At 40.7% G+C, this 23,182-nt stretch overlaps 1 protein-coding gene across 8 annotated transcripts in view; it reads left to right on the top strand.

Moving 5' to 3' along the window:
• Positions 1-1,551: 1,551 nt before the first annotated feature.
• Positions 1,552-23,182, top strand: part of LOC311240000 (oxysterol-binding protein-related protein 7-like) — a 90,242-nt gene continuing 68,611 nt past the window's right edge. For 5 of the 8 annotated variants that reach the window (XM_084328492.1, XM_084328488.1, XM_084328490.1 and 2 more), the window contains exon 1: positions 1,570-1,618. The gene's annotated coding sequence lies outside the window, so the exon portion shown is untranslated. Of the gene's footprint in view, positions 1,619-21,457; positions 21,640-23,182 lie in introns of those variants that run through there. The other 3 variants (XM_084328487.1, XM_084328485.1, XM_084328486.1) reach the window with 2 other exon arrangements.

The following is a 23,182-nucleotide window of genomic DNA, read 5'->3' as shown; positions in this document are numbered from 1 at the left end:
GATATGATGATGACCATTTATGTGCTTGTACAGACTAAACAGTGGCCCCATTATTTTATCCAGTATGAATGTATGAGTTTAACTGTGTGAGTGATCTCTTAAGTTCTGTTCCTCCGTTTGGTATTTATGGACAGTAGCTGCATTTACATGGATGGTTTATTCCCCTTTTCATTCGGAATTAAAAGTCACCATGTAACCGCAGCCAAGTGTGACCTGGTAGGCTAGATGCAATCACGTTTGATTATCCTGTTTGGTGCTTAGTACATTCTTGTGGTTATATACATGTGGTTTTACGTGTTTTTAAGAGTGATTTGAATAGGCTGATGTTTTGAATGGCAATCCTTGTGTTTTTACCACAGTAGATGTTACAGCTACGTATAGATGACCAGTAGTGAATACCACGATCACAACACCAGAGGGAGCTCCACAAATCATGTTAAACCCAGATTCGGCTCTAACAAGGGACTAAACACGTTTCGCAATTATGCCACATCAATGTGGAACGCCCTACCCAAAGCTGTAAAGGAATGTGAATCACTACCCACTTTCAAAAACACTCTCAAAGAACACCTACGGGAGACTGCAATTCGAAACTGGCCCCTACAAATGTCCTAACACAGTAAAGACCAAGTATGGCTTTGTCAGTATTCCAATGTACAGTGTACAGTGCCCCCCCCCCCCTACACAACCCCCCCCCCCCACCTCCAATGTACAGCCCCGTCCCAACCCCACCCCACCTATACCCAACCTCCTCCAATGTACAGTTTCTATGTCAAATGTATATACACTCTTTTTCTGGACACTTTTTGTATCACAAACAGTACTGTATTTGCAAATCTGGTATGTCATAAATGTATAGATGTAGCAGTACTGTCTATCTGTATGTCGTGTGTGTCATATGATGAATTGAAAATGGGGGACCCTGATGTAAACAAGACGAAAGTCTTTCTCTGGTCTGCATCCCCTTAACAATTGTATGTATTGAGCTGTACTGTACTGTACCCATTCTGCAATCTGTTAATAAACTTTTCAATCAATCAATCAATCAATCAATCAATCAATCAATCAATAGGCTGAATGTATTTGCTATGATGCCCCATTAGCTCATGGAATGAACTCCAGCTTGAGATTCTCCCCTCTGTTGCAGAGTTTAAATATCCAACCTTTGTCAATCAAGTCATACATGTTTTAATTTATTGTTATCCTTACTTGTCTAATTATTATGATTGTATATGCTGTGTGAATGTGATTTTATATGCATTTTTTTCTTTTATGAATTAACTCTGTATGTTTTGCTTAACTCTGTATGTACACTCGACATGACTGTAAATGAGGGAAAACTCAGTTGCCTTTCGAGTATAAATAAATGTTTGAAATTGAAATGGAAATGTATTTATTATTATCTGAGTTGAGTGGTCGTTTACCTTCACATACACGCACGCACCATTGCAGCGAGGCGCGCGTTCCTTCACCTGCGACCGACGCTCCAATCTGACGGTTCCAGTGACGTAAGCAGCGCCAGGAATGTGACATATGGAGGTTTGGTTGAAATTTCAACACCGACTAGTCGCCGTCTCGTTGTGCGAGAGACGCACGGTAGGATTGCAAGGAGTTTCAGGTGAGTTTTTTTTTTTTATGTGTGAACCGTCGATACCAGAGAGGCCTCGAACAGTCATACATGTTTTACTAGATTAATCGATATTTCGAGACGGACGTTTTAAAATGAGATAATTACGCTTTGTTTGCGTGTTTGGATTACGTTTGGTGAATGTTTATTATTTTCAGAGGAGGCCCTATATAGGTATTTTTTCCCTGCTGTTTTTTTTGTTTGTTTGTGGGTTGAACATGTGTGCTGTAGACTATAATTTCGTTGATTTTCTTTTGTGTTTAAGTCATTTATAATTGTTTTAATTTAATGTTAATGAACACATTTCTAGGGCAGTTTCCAAAATGAATAGGCCTGAACCATGAACTTGTTTCAGCCAAAAGTCTGATTACATGACATTGGACTTGTTTGAGGAGGATGATGATATTAAACTATATTCTTAAATTAAACACGACCAGTAGGCTTAGGCCTCCTACCTGTACTTAATCGTCATTGAAATTAGTTTAGCTTGCAGCCTACCACCACTGTATGCACAACAAACCGGTCTGAGAGCCGATACATAGTGTGTCTGCAAGATTCAAACGAGTATTCTGAAGAAAGGCATGTTGTTCTATCATGCAAATCTACCGACTCGCGTTAAAGGATTCTCAAGATCGTGCAATTTCTGCTAGTTTCATGAAGAATGGGCGAATGAATGAATAAATGAGAACTTTATTTAACAGATTGCAGAATGGGTACAATATACAGTACAGCTCAATACACACAATTGTTAAGGGGATGCAGACCAGAGAAAGACGTTTGTCTTGTTTACATCAGGGTCCCCCATTTTCATTTCATATTGACATACATTTTATGACATACATGATATTTATGGCATAGGGACAGGTATTTAGTACTGATACATTTGTGACATACGGTATTCAAATATACAGTACTGGGTAAATAACGGGTTGATTTAGCATAGTAAGCTCAACCATGCCATAAATGTCACTATGAATTGAAAATGGGGGACCCTGATGTAAACAAGACAAACTTCTTTCTCTGGTCTGCAACCCCTTAACAATTGTGTGTATTGAGCCATACTGTATTGTACCCATTCTGCAATCTGTTAAATAAAGTTTTCATTCATTCATTCACACCAATGGGGAGCAAAATCGACAGGGTTCTTAATCTTAAACGTGTGTCATCAGAGAAATGAGTTGGTGTGTGTCGTTGACTGGTGTGTTACTGTTGACTAAAGTCGCAGGTTAGGTGTAAAACCTGTTTTCACCTTCTTCCTGTGGCTGGCTGTTCTGGTGTGGCTGCATGCTGTTTTAAATTGGGCAGTCTGGCTCAACGGGGGGGTCTTTTAGTTGGGTAGAAGTGACGCTGAACTGCTACATTTACACCCATAGATGTATCAGTTGATATTGATAGCCTATTCACATAACGTTATATTGTTTACACTGTCTTTCTTCTATTATAACCCTCCCAAATCATATTCAGAAAGTATCACAGAGACTTCTATTGACCAAGGAATTAGTTATTATTTCGCAGTTTATTCACATAACGTTATATTGTTTACACTGTCTTTCTTCTATTATAACCCTCCCAAATCATATTCAGAAAGGCACACACACAACATATTCCAGTTAACGGTATATTTTTTTAATGATTCGTTATGGCGTAATCAATACTTCCATGCGTATAAATTGCGTTCGCAACCTCCGTGTTTTGGGGGTAGTCATCAGAAACCTCGGATCCGGGATTCGCTCCCATCCGTCGGGCAAGAACTGTGGGTTTTCAGCCTCTCTCTCTGGAGCTTAACGGAGTTTCTGGAGGAGTTTCTGGAGGAGCTTGTCGCGGCTCATGCGCATGCGCACGCTCAACCAATCAGAGAGGGGCTTCGCTCAACCAATCAGAGAGGGGTCTGCAGAAATAGAGTTCAACCAATCAGAGAGGGGTCTGCAGAAATGCGGCTACGGGCCCTAACCCCATCGACGTCACTCGCCACGCCCCCAAATCTGTCCCCGGCACACATTGAGAGAGAGTTACGCCAGTGATAGCCTATAGGTGAAAAAGATGCCGTTTGGACCCTGCTAGAGACTTGTAACAGATATTTGATCCACTGGGTCAGAACCAGTTTATATCAGAAGAACTATTGGCAGGCTACTCGGTTTAGTCGAGTTGGACCAGAACTAATAATAGTTTAGTTGGACTAGAACCATTGCTAGTTTAGTTGGACTAGTCTAGAACCATTGATAATTTAATTGGACTAGTCTAGAACCATTGATAATTTAATTGGACTGGAGTCATTGATAGTTTAGTTAACGTTGGACTAGAACCATTGATGATTTAATTGGACTAGAACCATTGATGGTTTAGTTGGACTGGAATCATTGATGGCTTAGTAAGTTGGACTAGAAGTTCCATTGATGATTTAATTGGACTAGTCTAGAACCATTGATAATTTAATTGGACTGGACTGGAGTCATTGATAGTTTAGTTGGACTAGAACCAGTGATAATTTAATTGGACTAGAACCATTGATGATTTAATTGGACTAGAACCATTGATAATGTAGTTGCATTAGAACCATTGGTAGTTTAGTTAGACTATAACCATTGGTAGTCTAGTTAGACTAGGTCATTTGTGAAATGATTCTGTCTTGCTAACAAAGCAGAGACCAACAACACCCCTCATACATTTGAATGGAACTTAATGTGATTTTAAGTGTGCAGTAGACTCTATTTTATTCCACTTTTTTTTTTTTTTTTTTTTTTTTTACAGTTGTACAGCCCTGGCCTATTTTTTTTCATAATTCTATATATTCTATTGTGCTTCTATCTTAATTTAGTTCATATTCCACATTTTTATTTTATTATCCATCTGTTGTCTGTCCATTATTGTCACACGTATGTGAAAACTACTTGGCAATAAAGACCTTTTCTGATTCTGATCAGAATGCTCAATCACATGATATGTGATATTCGTCCCTGAGGGTTCAAACTAGGGTTTGGCATTGTTTGGATTTGAACAATTCTACTTTTTGATTCCCGTTCTTAAAGATTCTCGATTCCAATTTAGTTTTTTTTCTATCTAAGTCCTATTCATATTCACAATTGACTTCATACCGTTGATCCTGTAAATGATTGCATACTGTTTGATTTGGTTTCTCTTATTAATCTTCAATAATAAATCAATTGATTTTTAATTTACTGTAGGTTACCATAACTGCAACACATAACTGTCTGTGTAAGTCATGGTACCAAAGCACCTCAAAGGCGCTAAAAACTAAATTACAAACATCTCAAAACAAACTGGTCAGACTACTACTTGACCTTACTCCTAGAACCCACCTCACCCCTGCCCACTTTGACAACCTAGGATGGCTTAGAGTAGACGACAGAGTACAGCAACTTGCAATGGGCCTGGTCTACAAGCAGGGGAGGAAATTAGGCCACTTTACTGGCCAAATGCTGGTATTTTTTACGTTTGGCTGGTAAAAAAAATCAGATACCCGCCAGTTGGCTGGTAAGCCAAAAAGTTAGTTTCCTCCCCTGCTGGCGAGTATACAAAAAAATAAAACATTCTGCAATCACTGCACTGGCAAACGGTGCGCGTCTTCTGAGTGTTCGCTTTAGTTGACAGTGCCACGAGAGCACTGCACAAGACCACCCGCGGACATATAATGTTTAATAAACGTTTGCGCAGTACTGGCCAACCCGCGGACATATAATAATAAAAGTCCCGCGGTACTAGGCTAGCCATCAGGAGCACTCGCAAACAGATAACGTTAAACACAGCAGAAGATGGAAAACAGACAGACTGACCAACGGGGAACTGCATCCAACCCTAGTACAACCCTCGAGTATAAGTTACTAAGGACACATTTAAATCACAGAGGTGTAATGTTAGTCTACTGGAACTGTATACAGTGGTTAGCTTCTAGTTAGCGTTTTAGCTATAGCTGCTTGCTAGCTAACGTTAGCCCCGTGTGCTCAAAGCAGCCAGCTAGGTGTATCTGTTATGACTATAATGTTTCCAAAAAAGCACCGGACTACGACGTAAGGTTAGACATTTTATTTCATGCTCAAAAGCCCCTGGCTTGCACATCGCAGTCACGAAAGGGGCTAGCTCAACCAGTGCACTGTGCACAACAGCACACCAACCCAACTGACGTTACCACAACACTTGACGGTACTTCACAGCACTGTCGTAAGACCACCGTGCTGTCTTAAAGGCACAGTGTGCCTACCCAGATGCATACACAACATTGACACGGCTTGACATACAAAGAAGTAATTATCACAATTAGCGATTTTTTTTGTCTGGTAAAAAATCTGTTTGGCTGGTAAAAAAAATCAGATACTCGCCAGTTGGCTGGTAAGCCAAAAAGTTAGTTTCCTCCCCTGTCTACAAGATACACTACACGACCAAGGTACCCATGTACATGTCAAAATACTTCCCAAAGGTCAGTGAATACCACGATCACAACACCAGAGGGAGCTCCACAAATCATGTTAAACCCAGATTCGTCTCAAACAAGGGACTAAACACGTTTAGCAATTATGCCACATCAATGTGGAACGCCCTACCCAAAGCTGTAAAGGAATGTGAATCACTACCCACCCACTTTCAAAACCACTCTCAAAGAGCACCTACGAGAGACTGCAATTCGAAACTGGCCCCTGTAAATGTCCCAACCCAACCCCCTCCAATGTACAGTAAATGACCAAGTATGGTTTTGTCAATATTCCAATGTACAGTTTTGCTTGTACAGTGTCCCCCACCCACCCCTCCTACCCAACCCCTCCACCCACCCCACCCACCCAACCACCTCCAATGTACAGTCCCCCCCCAACCCCAGCTACCCAACCTCCAATGTACAGTTTCTACGTCAAATGTATATACTCTTGTAGCACTAAAACAGTAACAGCTGCAGTAACAGCTGTTCGCCACGGGCACAGTTCTAGATTCGAATGAGGAGAGGAGTAATATACACAATTAAAGGAATAGTAGACCAGAGACAGTTATAACAATGACCGGTGTTTTATTTCTAAGCGCGCTAACTAGACAATAATAATACATACAAACGTGAATTACAAAGTAGTGTGAAGTATCCCTTTTAGGTTCTTTCATTAACCACTCCTTCTTTCTGGAGGGTTAGTTCGATATCAAGTCCCAGGTTGATTGGATCAACACATTAGGGTTGGTTCAGACGTCTCTGAGGTTATCTCTAGCTAAAGCTAGGTTCAAGGTTGTATATGGGATGTATCCCTTTATCATGAGTAACTCGTTATCTTTTCTTCTGCAAAATTTGCTATCAGTAAACTCTATCAGTTTATCATTTCAATAGGTAAGTGTTTAAACATATTAATTTAAACCTTTAAGTGTGCAGGGAATGCAAGTACCTTATTAGGTGAAATGCCCCTTTAAACTCTTAAGTACCAATAGAAATATTCCAGGTTATAGGAATGCAAATACCTTATTAGGTGAATTTACCCTTTAAACCATCTTTCTTTACAGGAGAACCATCGGTGATTCAACTATATGTCATCAATGAGATTAAAGTATCTTACTGGGTACATAGACCCTTTAACTCGTCCTCTATAATGGAGAACATCAGTAGTTCAGGTATCTTACTGGGCGTATTTAACCTTTAATTCTCCCTTCTTAATGGAGAATTATCAGTGGTTCAAGTATCTTACTGGGTGTATTTACCCTTTAATTCTCCCTTCTTATAGGAGAAATATCAGAGGTTCAGGTATCTTACTGGGTGTACCCTTTAATTCTCCCTTCTTATAGGAGAAATATCAGTGGTTCAAGTATCTTACTGGGTGTATTTACCCTTTAATTCTCCCTTCTTATAGGAGAAATATCAGTACCCATATATCAAATCAAATACAAAATACAATATCAAAATAACAAAAGGTGAACGGGGTCGAAGCCCTTGGAAGTCCTTCTATTCTCGTTCAATCAGTTCGTGTCATAGAAAAGGATATGGTCCTTGGAAGTGCTTATGACTCAAGTTCAATCAGTTCAATCCTACCGGACTGTTGAGGCAACAGGAGTTGAGCAACAGGGGTATTCGAATCAGGCCGGCTGTCGCGACATCTATCTACGTCATGAAGTAATTTAAAGGGCAGTGCAGCAATTCAAAGGATTTGGTCAAAGTTGCTAATCATATACATATGACTCAATAATATTAACTACTTATGTTCTTACATAATAGCATTAACTTTATGTTCTAATTCAATGGCATTAACTATTTATGTCCCTATGACTAAATAGTTATGAATCTGAAACCTGGGTTACACTCTTTTCTGGACTCTTTTTGTATCACAAACGGTACTGTATTTTCTGGTATGTCATAAATGTATAGATGTAGCAGTACTGTCTATCTGTATGTCGTGTATGTCATATAATGTTATGACGAATTGAAAATGGGGGACCCTGATGTAAACAAGACGAAAGTCTTTCTCTGGTCTGCATCCCCTTAACAATTGTATGTATTGAGCCGCACTGTACTGTACCCATTCTGCAATCTGTTAATAACATTTTCAATCAATCAGTCAGGGTGGTGGGTACACTGGGTAGCTACTAGCTAGCTTAGCTCTATTGTTATGTTTCCTTGTAAATGTTGGTGCTTTAACATCTATGGGATGCAGCTTTTTCAGCACATATAGCTGTGTCTTTCCCTATTGCCTCTATGAATGGGAGTGTCACGTCTTGGTTCACTGGCTTAGCAGCAGTAGACTGGCTACTAACGTTACTAGCACTCTGTGGATGTTCATCTATGAAATAATACATTACAGTATTTGCATTCGACACACAGTTTTTAGCAATTGGTTCAAGAAGTATAACGTGTTTGCTGTTAAACAAGACAAACGTAATTTACATTTTCACATAACCTGGCGCAACACGTCAAACACAATAATGTACACTCGTTGATTTGTACACCATGGAGGCGAAGGTGTTTAGTGATGTTAGTAGTGGATCCTCTTAAGTTTGGCACAGGTGTTGTTGCACCTTTCAGGCATTTTTCAGAACATTCAGCTTGTTGTGGTCCACGATGGAGCTCTAACCATTCAACTCTCGCAGGCGGACACTACAGTGGTTGCTATGGAAACTGAAACTACTAGCGTGAGTGAAATTTGTAGACATTAATCCTATTTGGAACCGATTTTCGGTGCACCCACCCAACCCTAGTTCAAACTAAGGATGCACCGATCCGACTTTTTCAGTCCCGATACCTGGGCTTTGGCTATCGGCCGATACAGAGTACCGATCCGATACCCATTGTCCAATTAATAAACTATGCCACACTGTGTGGAAGAGACTGGGATAATTATTTTGTGCAAGGCAACATCAGGCTTGACTTAAAACATTACTTTCCTAACTTAGTGAAACAAAATTTAACAAATTAACACATAGATATAAATGTACTGAATTGTTTATTTTATTAATTATTATATTGGCGATACCCGATCCAGCTATTTTAGTAATATCGGGGCCGATATCAATATCAGATCGGTGCATCCCTAGTTCAAACACAGTATGTAGTCGGTTGACTTTTGAGTGTTATGATGTTCAGTCCCTGAGTGTTCAAATAAAACATAAATCATCACTCTCTAAAAGTACATTTCAGTAACTCTTTTCCTGTCCCATTTCTCCGTTGACTTCCATAGTACAATGAAATGTCACCTATCTATACGCTCACTTCTAGTGATGGGAGGGTGATGGATTATAGTTACGTTTGTACCCTCTGGGACGTTTCTTTTCACTTCCCGTGTGTGTGTGTGTGTGGTCGGTCAATGAGAGGACTGAATTACTAGAAGGTTTGTGTTTTCCCTTTGGCAGTTATTTCAAAAGCCGTTAAACTTCACCCATCCGGACAGGGTGACCCTGAACTATGAAAGAGACGCACGCACGTGCCCTTGGCTGCGTGTGACTGCTAAAGCATCTTGTTCCGTCACATTCCTCAAGAGAGAAAGACAGCCATGGAGGAAGTCGAAGAGGGAGGGAGGAAGAGAGAGAGAGGGAACCAGTCTGATTGGCTTCTACTCCTTCCGTTTGCTTTTTTCTCTCTTTGTTTTTCTTCGTTTGGCAGTGCTGTTCTAGATGACGTCAGGGGAGAGCAGAGCAGTGTGATAGTATGTTGTTCAGTACGTTTACTGGATGCTGCTATGACAGCTCTGTGTGGGTCTTTCTTGACGAGACCTGTAGTTGGATCTCCTCACCCATTCTCTAGGACTGTTGTCCAGAGCCATAGATGGACCGTTTGTCCTGGTTGGACTATGGGTATGGGACACCATGTTGCTGCCGGTTCTCTAGGACTAACAAGTGTTGTCCAGTCTCAGAGAGACAGCTTGTCCAGCTTGCACTATGGGACACCATCTTTCTACCTCTTTGGAAGTGATTGTAAATGTGGGACAGTGCCTCTATAACATCACTGTGGTGAGATGACCAACAGATCAGCTGGCAGAGAATCGCTACTTTACTGTGACGACAACAACTGTAGCTAAAATGGCCAAACTGACTCGGGCCTCCTAGATTGGAAAGAACCAGTTATACAGTACAGCATACAGAGTAGTTTCAGCCACTACAATTCACTCGAGCACCACCAAAACAATGTAGTGTTGACATAAGAAACGCTGTACCACCAAACTGAAGTTCTGATCAAACTACACAATGCAGATCGAATATCACACTCAAGATTGAGCAATATATCAAACCTATCGCTACCGACGTTATCGGAAACATATTTTAGGTAGAGAAAGAGAGGGGTAACGAGCTGGAATTTTTTGAGGGTGGGAAATTCAACTGCCCAACTAGCGGTGCGCTTATCCAATCGGGTGCGTTCCACCTGGCGGAATGGGAAGTAAGGAGGGGACTGCAACAATGCAACACTGCCCAAACGTTGACTCCCAGAAACGTCCAGAGCACAGTTTAACCCATTCACTGCCACGCGACAGAAGGTTAACCCTTTACTATCACACAACCGACGGTACGGACCTTGACTTCAAAACCGAGGTACGTACCGAACCGTGGTTTTTGTCTACCGTTACACCCCTAATTGTCATACAGCACAAGTACAGTACAATGAAAATAGGTTTGTGCAACAATACAGGTGATTAAACTGGGTACAGAATATGCAAATGAGTCAAGAGTGTAGTGCTAATCAGATGTACGTACAGAGTTGTAATATAATATGTACAGATGGTACAGGGTTAAAGACAGTATGGTAGTAGTCATACTCAACTGGCCAGCAGCGTAACTAGTAAGAGTAGGGTATGTACAGATATGGATAGTACAGATGTGTAAAAGGACTGTGCAGGTAAATACAGACGGTGAGGATAGATATCTGCGGTGAGAATATATATATTCGTATTATATATGGCATTATTGTAATGTACATGCTAGAAGTAAGTGATGATTGAGAGGGATTATGTTTGTACTATGAGTCTAATTTAGGATAATTCCACCGGTATGCCTTTAATGTTGGCATCTCAAACTACTGCAACGCACTGCTTGCTGGCCTCCCGGCTACTGCCACCAAGCCTCTTCAACTCATTCAGAATGCAGCGGCCCGCCTGATCTCAAACCTACCGAAGTTGGCCCATGTCACCCCACTTCTTGGGGACCTGCACTCGCTCCCCATTGCTGCACGAATCCGCTTCAAGGCCCTCGACCTGGCATACCGTGCAGCAAAGGGAACCGCTCTGGCCTACCTCCGGTCAATGGTCTCTAACTACACACACCGTAAAGACCCCTACGCCGCCTCAGACCTACTCCTATCGAAGCTCCGGGAGGGTCATCAAAGAGAAGTCTCCTATTCTCAGTCCTTGTCCCACAATGGTGGAATGAACTACCCACCCCAGTTAGGACAGCCGAAACCCGTCCAATCTTTCGTCGTCGACTAAAGACGCACTTCTTCAACCATTATCTGAAATTAAAATAAAAAGATCTAACCTTACTGTCATGCACTTGTCCTAATAAACTAACCTACGCTGTAACACTCAACACTTTGATGAACATTGTTACTCAGCTGATAGAGTTGTACCCTTCCTGATGACGTGTCGTACACAACTTGTAAGTTGCTTTGGATAAAAGCGTCAGCTAAATGACTAAATGTAAATGTCAAAGCTTCAGTGTGTATTGGTTACTGGTTACTGTTATTGTAAGGGAGTGAAGAGCTTGCATTCATGGTAGAATACATTATAAGAAGTCTGTCGTGCCACAATGTTTGTTGTACGTTACGTGGCGTGATGATCAGGCAATTTCTCCCCCACTCACAGTAGTGCCACCAAGTCAAATAATGACATGCACTTCCCAAAAAGGTTGCATATGCGACCATTGTACTCTCAGTCTAAAGCCCTGAATTAAGGTCCTGAATGGTCTATAGCCTTGCTCAAAATGCAGTAAATTATAATGTTGACTAAATAGGAAGGAGAGCATCTGAAATATTAAGTTTGACATCACTTCAATCCGAAGCAAATCAATGTGAATTTTTGTTGCAGATGTTAACAATGTTTTTCGTTGGGACATTTGCAGCTGAAAAAAGGCACTATATCACAATATTGTGACTCTAACATTGTGATAACATCGTATCATGGGTCCTCTCGTAATTCCCACCCCAAGTTACTTATGTTTCTTCTGTTCACAGGAGGTTTTGTTTACAGGATTCTCTAATCTAGAGGTGCGGTACCTCTCGGCACGCCCTGAAAAATGCTAATATGCTTGTTGTGTAACCATCTGTAGACCAGAAACAATGATGTAGTGAGGGATTGAGATTGCAATCAACCCTGTTGACCTTTTATTGTCAGTCAAACCTTCTGTTTGAAGGCCATTTTCAAACCAGCAGTTTCAGTCCGTCAGTCTCTAGTGTGACCTGATCTAGAGATGGTCTCTAGTGTGACCTGACCTAGAGATGGTCTCTAGTGTGACCTGACCTAGAGATGGTCTCTAGTGTGACCTGACCTAGAGATGGTCTCTAGTGTGACCTGACCTAGAGATGGTCTCTAGTGTGACCTGATTTAGAGATGGTCTCTAGTGTGACCTGACCTAGAGATGGTCTCTAGTGTGACCTGATCTAGAGACTGTCTAGCAGTGGTCACCAACTTTTTCCAACTCAAGATCACCTATGAGAAAGGCTTGATCTACCCACTCAAATTCGCTGAGAATTTTTATTTTTTTACTTTTCAATTGATATAATTTAATTGTGCCCACATTTAAGCCAATAGATAACAGCGTTCAATCTCTCAAAGTGATAAAAGGGAAAGAATGAAACTCATAATGATATAGTAGGATTTCATATTAAAAAAAAGATTTGTATATCTTTCTCCGATTTTTCTCCCCGTCCCAATTTTGTCGTTGTGGCAATTCCCCCCCCTTCTTTGTGGATCCCGCCCCTAGTGTATTCTTGGATGATCTGCGAAAAATGCAGCCGGCAGACGAGCGCAAAGTGCTTGAAATGTCCCAAAGATCGCGATCGACAGGTTGATGACCCCTGGTCTACAGTATGACCTGATCCAGACGGTCTACAGTATGACCTGATCTAGAGACGGTCTACACTATGACCTGATCTAGAGACTGTCTACAGTACGACCTGATCTAGACACGGTCTACAGTACAACCTGATCTAGAGACTGTCTACACTACGACCTGATCTAGAGACTGTCTACAGTACGACCTGATCTAGACACGGTCTACAGTATGACTAGTTTGAACATCTGCCATTTCCAATGCAAAGACGGCACATAAGTAAAGATGCGGTGCATCAGTCATGAATATGCAAATCGTTGACGTTTCATGGTCGTCGTCACGACGACTCATTGTTGCAGCCCTACAGTCGTCAGTATGACCTGATCTGGGGCCTGTCTCCAGTATAGGGCTGAGTCCAAATGTTGGCACGTTCGGACCTTCGTTCGTTACATTGGCGTTCGAATTCTAAATCAACATTTGAATTTTAAATTTTTTATATTTTTTTTATTTTTTTATATATATATATATATATATATATATATATATATATTTTTTTTTTGTCTATTCATTCTGTTTAAACCAATGGTTTTTTTTGTCACAGTTGCATATAAAGATTAGGCTACACTAATATTATACTATTATGACATATAAATAAAAATGTAAATAAAACATTTATCATAAATGATGTAGCCTATCTGCCTCCGCTTGGCACTCTGCGCTCCCTCAAGACGTCACCATCACTTTCGTACCAACCGTGTCCTTATTGGATTATTTGTTGACGAAACGGAGTTATATTCATTAAAGAAAGTTGATTTAATAAAAAAAAAATAAGACTCATTTAATCAGATTAATCACTTTATTCAAATTGAGGATTTAGTTTGAGGATATTTTATAATAAAAAAAAGTAAATTTTTCTTTTTATATAGGCCTATATATATTTTTTGTAATTAAAAACTAAGGTTCGAACGTCCGTTCGGAAAAACCCTGACGAAGTTCGAAGCCCAAAAAACAGGCTTCGGGACAGCGCTACTCCAGTATGACCTGATCTAGGGACGGTCTCCAGTATGACCTGATCTCCAGTCAACAGTATGACATGAGCATTATCAGAAGAAAAAAAAACTTGCAAACTAAAACACGTGAGTCGTTGTTGTTGGTGCTTCAAGGCCTTTCCTGTGATGTGAAAGAAGTGCGTTTTGTGACTGTAACAGTCGCACACTCTTTTGAACTCGAAAGGCAACTGAGGTTTCCCTCATTTACAGTCACGTCGAGTGTACATACAAAGTTAAGCAAAAAAAAAATATGCATATAAAATCATAACGATTAGACGAGGATAACAATCGATTAAAACATGTACAACTCAATTGACGAAGGTTGGAGATACATTTTCTTAACTCTGCAACAGGGGACAGCTTCAAGGACTGTTGGTGCATCATAGCAAATAGCAGATTTACCCTGTTCCGAGCAAACTCTGGGACCATAAGGACCAGCCAAGCCAGTCCCTAGAACAGGTTCCTTAGGTACCCGTATGCATGGCGTCAGTGTCTTGAAGCCCATGACTTTCCAGTGGTCACACAGTAACTTGTCAGACCAGATTGTTTCTTTTTGAAAGATTCTTGAAGCGCGTGATGCAAGTAGAGTAGCATTGTGTCTACGCTTTGCAACGGTTGCAGACCAAATCTTCAAACCAGCGCAACATTTTTTTCACATGAGATTGTCTCGAGGCAAAGCTTATAGCTGTGCGTGATAAACATGTGGGTCGTATTGGTTTCTGTTGTCGTCCATGTACCGGCCGTGTACCGGTCGGGCCGCATGCCTCACATTGTGATTGTGTGTCTCATCAACCCCGGTTATTACTGTACAGCTGTCGTGTACCAATCATGACATGAGCCTCTAACTAACTATGGTAAATTGCGTTGAGGAATGCTCTTGCCAGAATGGGAATGGAATGCGAGATGGCTATAGAAGTCGTCTTGGAATAGAGGGTCATTCTTACCAGCATGCTTATGATTTGGTACCATAAATATGAATTATCTAATGTTAATCCTTTGGAATGACTCAGATTTGTTTTCATTAACCCTTAATCCCGGCGGAAACCTGATTAATTAGACGGAAATGAAAGAAGCTGGCATACATGTGTGTAGTCTTTTGAAAGAAGAGTCCCAGGGCTTTTGATGGGCTTTCGAATTTCATAAAACCACACTTCCCAGCTCACACCAGCCCCTGTCAATCATCTGACTTCCAGCGTGATTTTTTGTTTTCTTTTTTAACGTTATTTTCGGGATCATATCTCTCGGGTCGAACAAACCTGAACGTTATTGCCATAAAATAGAGAGTATAGTTAGTTTCTTTACCTTCTGTGAATATCTAGCAAAAAAACACGTTGCAAACTTACAGTAGATTTCATTCACGGTTTTTGCTGCCCTGTCGGGTAAGGCTGAGCCCGAACGTTCGGACCTTCATTCGGTACGTTGGCATTCAAATCTTAATTAATGGGTTCGAACCCCCCCCCCCCCCCCTTTTTTTTTATGTATTTATTTTACACTAAAAATATATATCAGAATGTGATTTATATCAGAATGTACTATGTGTTGGGGCGGCTGGATGGCGCAGCGGACATTGCGCTTGTCACCAACGCAAGAGACACCGGGTTCGACTCCGGCTGTCTGCGTTGCCTCCGGCTTGGGCCAGTCGTCATACTAACTCAATTGGCAGTGTTAGCGGGTGGAAGTCGATGGGTGGTAATCTGGAAGTTGTGGACAGCGACTCCTACAGGTCGGTTGGGGACGCCTGCACAGCAGAGACAGGAAATGGCGGGGGTAGTGTGAGCCTCCCACACGTTACACCTCGCCAATGAGAGTACGTGCTGGCAGGTGAAAAGATGTGACAGGCTGCCTCCTCGTGTATCGGAGGGGACACGTGATGCAAGGCTTCTATCCTCCCTACAACCGGCCAGTGGGGGGCATATGCGAGCAACGTTCAAGACGGGGAAGGGGAGAATTGGCACAGCGGGTAATTGGGATGGGAGAAAAATAGAAAAATAGGAGAAAAAAAGTGGATAATTTTTTTTTTACTATGTTGTGTTTACAATAATTCGATTCACACGTGAACACAGACACAACAACACAGTCTAGTCTAGATGAGGAGGGGTCACCGTCATACATTATCAGGAAATTAATCAATCATGCAAAAAATTGTTGAGTGACTCACACTCACCCGTCTTATTTCATAATACAACGTTTCCGAATGGACGTTTGGATTAAACCAAGTGTATGCAGTGATGCTGAACTTCCCCAGCAAAACACAAGTTACTTAACGTTACACAGGTATGTTATGCAGTATGCCCGTTTAGCTTGCAAATTACTATCCAAGCGTTATTGAAGCCTCCCGTGACCAGTAAGTAGGTACTACTACTGTTAATAACCTCAGCAATATGTGCTACGTTATTATAATAATATAATAATGTGACTTGGCCATTATCCATAATAAGGTAATTTATAGGCCTGATATTCTATATTCATATTTAAAATAGCATTTGTCTAGATGGCAAAATTCAGTACTGTATCTACAAAAAACCCTGTAAATCATCTGCCCTTTATTAGTTTTCTTAGAGCTTTTGTACACTTGATCTCAAGAAGGTGCATTTTTCACGTCTGGTCAATGTTAGCATGGTGTTATTCACAGTCAAAGATGAGGAAATCTTTAATTTATTTTTTATTTAAATTTTTTATCCCCTTTCTTCGATTTTTTTCTCTCTCCCATCCCAATTTAGTCGTTATGCCAATTCCCCTCTCCCCTACCTGGTCGTTGTGCACATGCTCCTACTGGTCAGTACAAGGGAACCCTGAAGTCAACCGCATGCTTCCTCCGACACATGCAGAGACAGCCAGTGGGGCCTAACAAAATGAATAGTTGGTTTCAGGTTGCCGACCGACCCTGCCGATTTAGGTGCGACCCAATATATTTTATGAGTTTAAAAAAAAATTATAATTTTTTTTTTTTTTTTTTTTTTAAGAATAAAGTTTCATAGAAATCTTAGTCAAACATTTAGTATTATGGATATTAAACATGCTGGCAGAGTACATGCATCCATGTTGTTGTGAACATTTTAATTAAATAAAGAAATTCCCTATCCATAGTCGCCGTGGGAAAGAATAAAATAAAAAAATTAAATAAAATAAATTCCCTACCTACCCATGGCCAAACTGACAACCAACCTGAAACCAACTATTAATTTTGTTAGGCCTGGCTCTCTTTTCACCTGGCAGCGAGGACTCTCATTGGTGGAAGTGTAACGCGTGGGAGGTTACGCTGCCTTCACCACCTCCTGCCTTTCGCTGAGCAGGCGCCCAGACCTGACCTGTAGGCGTCATTGTCCACAACGCCAGATTACCACCCTCGACTTCCCTCCCCCTAACCCAGCCAAACGAGTTAGTATGACGGCTGGCCCAAGTCAGAGGCAATGCTGACTCCGGGAGTCGAGACCGCAGCCTCGTGCATTGGTGGCAAGCGCAATCTCCGCTACGCCACCCGACCGCCCTCTAGGAGGAAATCTTTTTTTGATATTCTCCTTTGGTTCATTACAATTTACTCAAGCCTATAACAGACACTGGGAATACATTACCTGAGATCCATAGATGTACCTACCTACTAGATACCAAGAACATGCAAATGCACCTTGTAGACGTGGAGCAATCTTCCATTTACTTAGGTAATGTATTTTTAGGCAGATTTTCAGAAAATATGGCTAGAGCTTAAGAGGTAAAAATGTTTACCTAAATGGGTAGAGTATGTTGATGTTGATGCCTGCTCTATCAGCAGATGCATTTTTTTTTGTCTTGTCGTACGTTTATTCAGAGTGTGTGGAATGGAAGCTTTCATGTTTAACAGAATTGAAGTTAGAGGTTGTGTGTCGTTGCCTCTCTGGCCTCAGTGTTTTAACGCCATGATGATTAAACCATCGAAGGCATCCATTAACAATTTGTCATACTGGGATGGCTACGTGGCGTAGTGGGCAAGGCGCTCGCCACGAAATCTGGAGACGCTGGGCTTGCCTGTTCGAGCCCAGCGCTCCACATTTGCTTTCAGTTTAGCTGGTCGTCCGTACTAATACACATTGGCCGTATTAGGGGGTGGGAAACTGATGGGTGGGGATCGGGCGTTGTGGACAGCGACTCCTACAGGTCGGTTGGTGCGCCTGCGCAGTAGAATCAGGAAGTGAGCCTCCCACGCGTTACTCCTCGCCACTGAGAGATCGAGCTGCGCAGGTGAAAAGATGCGACTGCTGTTACCTCAAGTACCGGAGGGGACTTGTGCTATGTATGACTTAGTCCACATTGCAGCCGGCTTGTGGGAGGCAAGAAACAGCGTTCGTGACGGGGGAGGGTTGAATTGGATGATACGAAATTGGGATGGGAGAAAATGTAGAAAATGGGAGAAAAAGTGGATAAAAAAAAACAATTTGTCATACCAATCATTTGTTTATTTGGATCCTCATTAGCTTCCTCCTGTGTAGTTGCTAACAAATGCACACAAACTAATTTAGAACAAACAAGAACTGGACAAAAACCCACTATGGTTCTATGATTGGAAACTAAACAGAATGAGGCTAAAGGGAGAACATAACATTTAAATAAAATCAAACGGGGAAAGCCAAAAGAGAATTAAAATGAGAAACGACACACACACAAACTTTACTCTATAAAAACTAACTGGATATTTTGATTGTGTGATTTCATTTCTGGCTGGTGTAAAACTTTGGAAAACCACTAGCCACAGTGGCTGGTGAGCCAAAATGTTAATGTCAAGCCCTGCATGTGGTAGATAGATTTTCTGAAAGTTCTCATCACTAAATCTCCTTACCTGAGATGACCTGATTTTCTAAACGAATGTTGGATTACTATGTTGATGTAGGCACATTCTTGAAGTGACGTAAAAAAAAACGCCAAGCATTAAAATCTTTATTTTGGCGCAGATGACTATGGCAGCCATCGAAGTTTTGACGTAACACATCTTTATAAGGCCACCGACAATATCAGTAGAGCAACACTAATCTAATCATAATCACCCTTATGACTCCTACAGAATGTTTTGTACCTTTTTTTGTAAATGTGATGGGCTTTCAGATGACATGTGGGCTGCAAAGCATGCTGGGAATGTCAACAGTGTTCAGGAAGAGCATATCCACTCTGTGATTGTTGTTTACTGGACATATGCTTACAACGAAGTAGTTTTGCATGAATGAATACCAGGCAGAACAAACACCGGCATACTGTCCATGGTTCCAGATACGGGTTACATGTTTAAAATGTAGTACTAGTAGGGATTATGGATGTGCATGACTGACTAAAATAATTTTCGAATAGTCTACTGAATAGACCGAATCGAAATGTTCAGTTTCAGTTAAATTCAGTTATTCTTTTTAATAGAATGGATAATTAAAATCAAAGGGTATTGCACTTCGGAATCTGAAGTTCATATAATCCTTCAGAACGTTGATCGGCTCAGCTGACCGACAATAAATCAAAATGACACCATTCACCATCGTAGCCTATAATAACAGCATTGCATTGGCCTATCAACCGGTTTTAATAAACAAACAAACAAACAAACGGTAGCATGTGCATCTTTTAGATCAATTAGGCTATGAAAATTTGCCTGCCTCTAAATATAAAAAGGAATTAAATAAGAATGGTTTGCTTCAATTAAAAGAAAATGTATTTTTTTATTTTATGATTTTTTTTTTTTGTAAATTATATTAAAAAAAAATTGACATGCAAATCGAATCTGGAGACTGGCATCGACTATTCGAATATTCTAACTGACAATATATTCAGCTTCAGTCTCTCGTGATGGGAACGTGACGATGAGCAGAAAAAGTCATCGCCCCCTTATCTTGTGCTGTGGTGGTTGGTTAATCACAACTTGGATCACCTGCACCTTTTTCAAGCTCTTCGCCACACATTACAGTTTGTACAGCAGAAGTTGCAGATGTTCTAGGCCTATATGCAATACGGTCTCTCCGGTATCAACTCCGTACACAGAAATGGCCTCTGCTTTGAAGGAGACTCACCATGCCCTGAAATAATCAGTCTGCCAGCACTTTATTTTCATTTTATTTATTAATGATAAATTATTAGGTCTCGTTGAGATGCAACATCTCCTTCCAGGGAGTCCTGGTCAAGATTCCAGAAAAAGCAGCCCATACCAGGGAAGTATACAACACTGGTCGCCAAGGAATTTAGGTTTCTTGGTTGAAAGAACGGCCCTAATGTCGACGTGTTTCAATATAAGCGTTATGTATGGTGATAACGAGTATATTGTTAACTTAGCTCCGCTCCCTTCCGGTCTTTTTCAAGTATGAACACACAACACAAAGCCCCGCTTTGTTCCAAGTACACAGTCCATACCAGGGAAGTATAGAGTCCATACCAGAGAAGTATAGAGTCCATACTAGGGGTGACGGGGGAAATCGATACGTAGTAGTATCTGTGTGGCGATACTGTATCGATACAGGGAAGCCAAGTATCTATATTTAATTATTAAAAAATAAATTTTGTATAAGGAAGTTTCATTGTTCATTTCAATACCTGTAATAGTACAGTAGTCCACACACACATGCATTCAGTTAAGTTGGAATATGACTGTAATACAAACAGTTCAGTTTGTCAGGTACATGCAACACAGATTAGGCCTACAGTGTTTACATCTTGTCTGCTTGAGAAAATACCATGTTCTGCAATAAAAATGATTGAAGTGAGATGAACAGACTGAACTTTATTTTATTAGATAAAACATGTTGACAAAGTTTTACTTTGTAGTTGAAAAAGGTAATAAATAAAATTTGAAAAAAATATATATCGCAATATTAATATCACAATACTCAGCGTATCGCGATATATTTAGTACCGCGATACTATCGTATCGTGAGGTCTCTGGCGATTCCCACCCCTAGTCCATACCAGGGAAGTATAGAGTGAGAGTCCATATCAGGGAAGTACACAGGCCAGCGATATCCATAACACAGTCCGCATCCAGTTATTGTATCCAACATGACATTGACAAGCTCTCTGGGTACACATATACTGATAAAATAACTTATGGTTTCTGTATGGAATGCTAGGTAGGTATCTATATTGGAAAATTTTCAAACAATACCCCGCTGTGTGTGTGCTTATTTACCTGCTTGCAGGCATATGTGTGGATTAGTGTGTCTCCAGGTATTCATTTAGGATGTACTGTGTGAATGTACGGTGTGTCGGTGTCGGAGAGCGACAGAGTGGGGTGTGTTAAACCTGTAACCCGCTCTCAGCCCCACCCAGATACCAGTTAACCTGCTCATTGGTAGCAGCCTGGCAGAGAGAGGGGGAGAGAATGAGCAGGGTGTAAGAGGACAATTGAGATTAATGAAACTTTTAAGGGACAATGTAAAGAGGCGAGTTTTAAGTGGGGTGATTTTTATTTCCTTTTTGGTGAAGCCCTACATCTGAACTAGACTGATCAAGGAGTGACATCTCTGTGGACTTAAGGAAACACTCTACTAACTATGGAATAGAGCAAGTCTGAGACATGTAAGTGGAAAAGCGGCATAAGACAATACTTCATGTTTCATGCAATTAAAAAGTAAATATATATATTTGATGCACACACACCTTTACACTTACAGTGTTATGTTTACCAGTAGGATGTTATAACTGCTGATAATAAAACTGTATTTTCTCACAGTAGTGTACTGCATATATATATATATATATATATATTAGGGCTGTCAGTTTATCGTGTTAATTAGATTAATTAATTACACAGCAAATTATCGCGTTATGAAAATTAACTAAAAATTAATTACAAAAAAACAAAACATTTAAAGGGGACATGCATTGCTATTCCTAGCACTATTTGGGCAACTTTACACAATTCCTGTGAGTCTATTGAAGACATCTGTAAGGTTTTTTTTCAAAAAAATTCATTGTTTTATATTTCTAATCAAGTACTCAACCATAATTTTTCAGCCTCAGGATTTCAGGCTGTTATGGCCCCGCCCATAAGCACTTTGAGTGACAGTCAGTCCACACAGTCTGTGACTGGTAGACAGAGAGTTAGAGAGTTAGAGAGTTAGAGAGTTAGAGAGAGAGAGAGAGAGAGAAAAAAAAGACAGGCCGTTATTGATATGGCCCCCTCTCTTCCTTTCTTTCACTCTCTCCCTCTCCCGTTCGGGGGGGGTGTGCCGCGTGGCAGGTGCCCCCCCCCCCCCAGTGCTCCAGAATGGGGGGGGGGGGACCTGCCCACGGAGTGTTTGCACAGTGGTCTCTCTCCGTCTCTCCCTCTCTCTCTGTCTCTCCCTCTCTATCTCTCTCTCTCCCTCCAGAGTGCATGCAGAGGTGGGTTTCACTCTGCCGCAGTATGAGGAAGTGGTTTCCACTCGCTGTGTGAACATTTGCATGTTCTTGGTATCTGATTCTAGGGACATCTAGGGACATCTATGGATCTCAGGGAATGTATTCCCAGTGTCAGAAATACTGTGTCTGTTACTAGGCTTGAGTAAATTATAATGAACCAAATGAGAATATCAATAATTTTTTTTTATATCTTTGACTGTGAATAACACCATGCTCAAATTGACCAGACCTGAAAAATCTAAGCAAATTAATAGATGGAAGATGATTAAACAGAAGGTTTTGTAGATACAGTACTGAATTCTGCCATCCGGACACATGCAATTTGAAATATGATTATAGAATATCAGGCATAAAATGGTTATGCGATTAAAATGCGATTAATTAGATTAATTAATTACAAATCCTGTAATTAATTAGATAAATTTTTTTAATCGCCTGACAGCACTAATATAAATATATATATATTAGGGATGCTCGATATTGGCTTTTTTACCGATACCGATATTCCGATATTGTCCAACTCTTAATTTCCGATACCGATATCAACCGATACCGATATATGCAGGGTTCCCACCCCAAAAAACGGAATAATTTCAGGTAACTAATCATTTCACTGGATATATATATATATATATATAACAAATATTGTTATTGTTTTTTTCTTTTTTTCAAACCGATACCGATATTTTCCGATATCACATTTTACTGCCGATATCGG

The sequence above is a fragment of the Notolepis coatsorum genome, assembly GCF_963971535.1.
Source record: "Notolepis coatsorum genome assembly, chromosome: 14".
Taxonomy (NCBI): Eukaryota; Metazoa; Chordata; class Actinopteri; order Aulopiformes; family Paralepididae; genus Notolepis; species Notolepis coatsorum.
The sequence above is the reverse complement of the archived record's forward strand: the minus strand, read 5'-3'. Positions and strand labels throughout refer to the sequence as shown.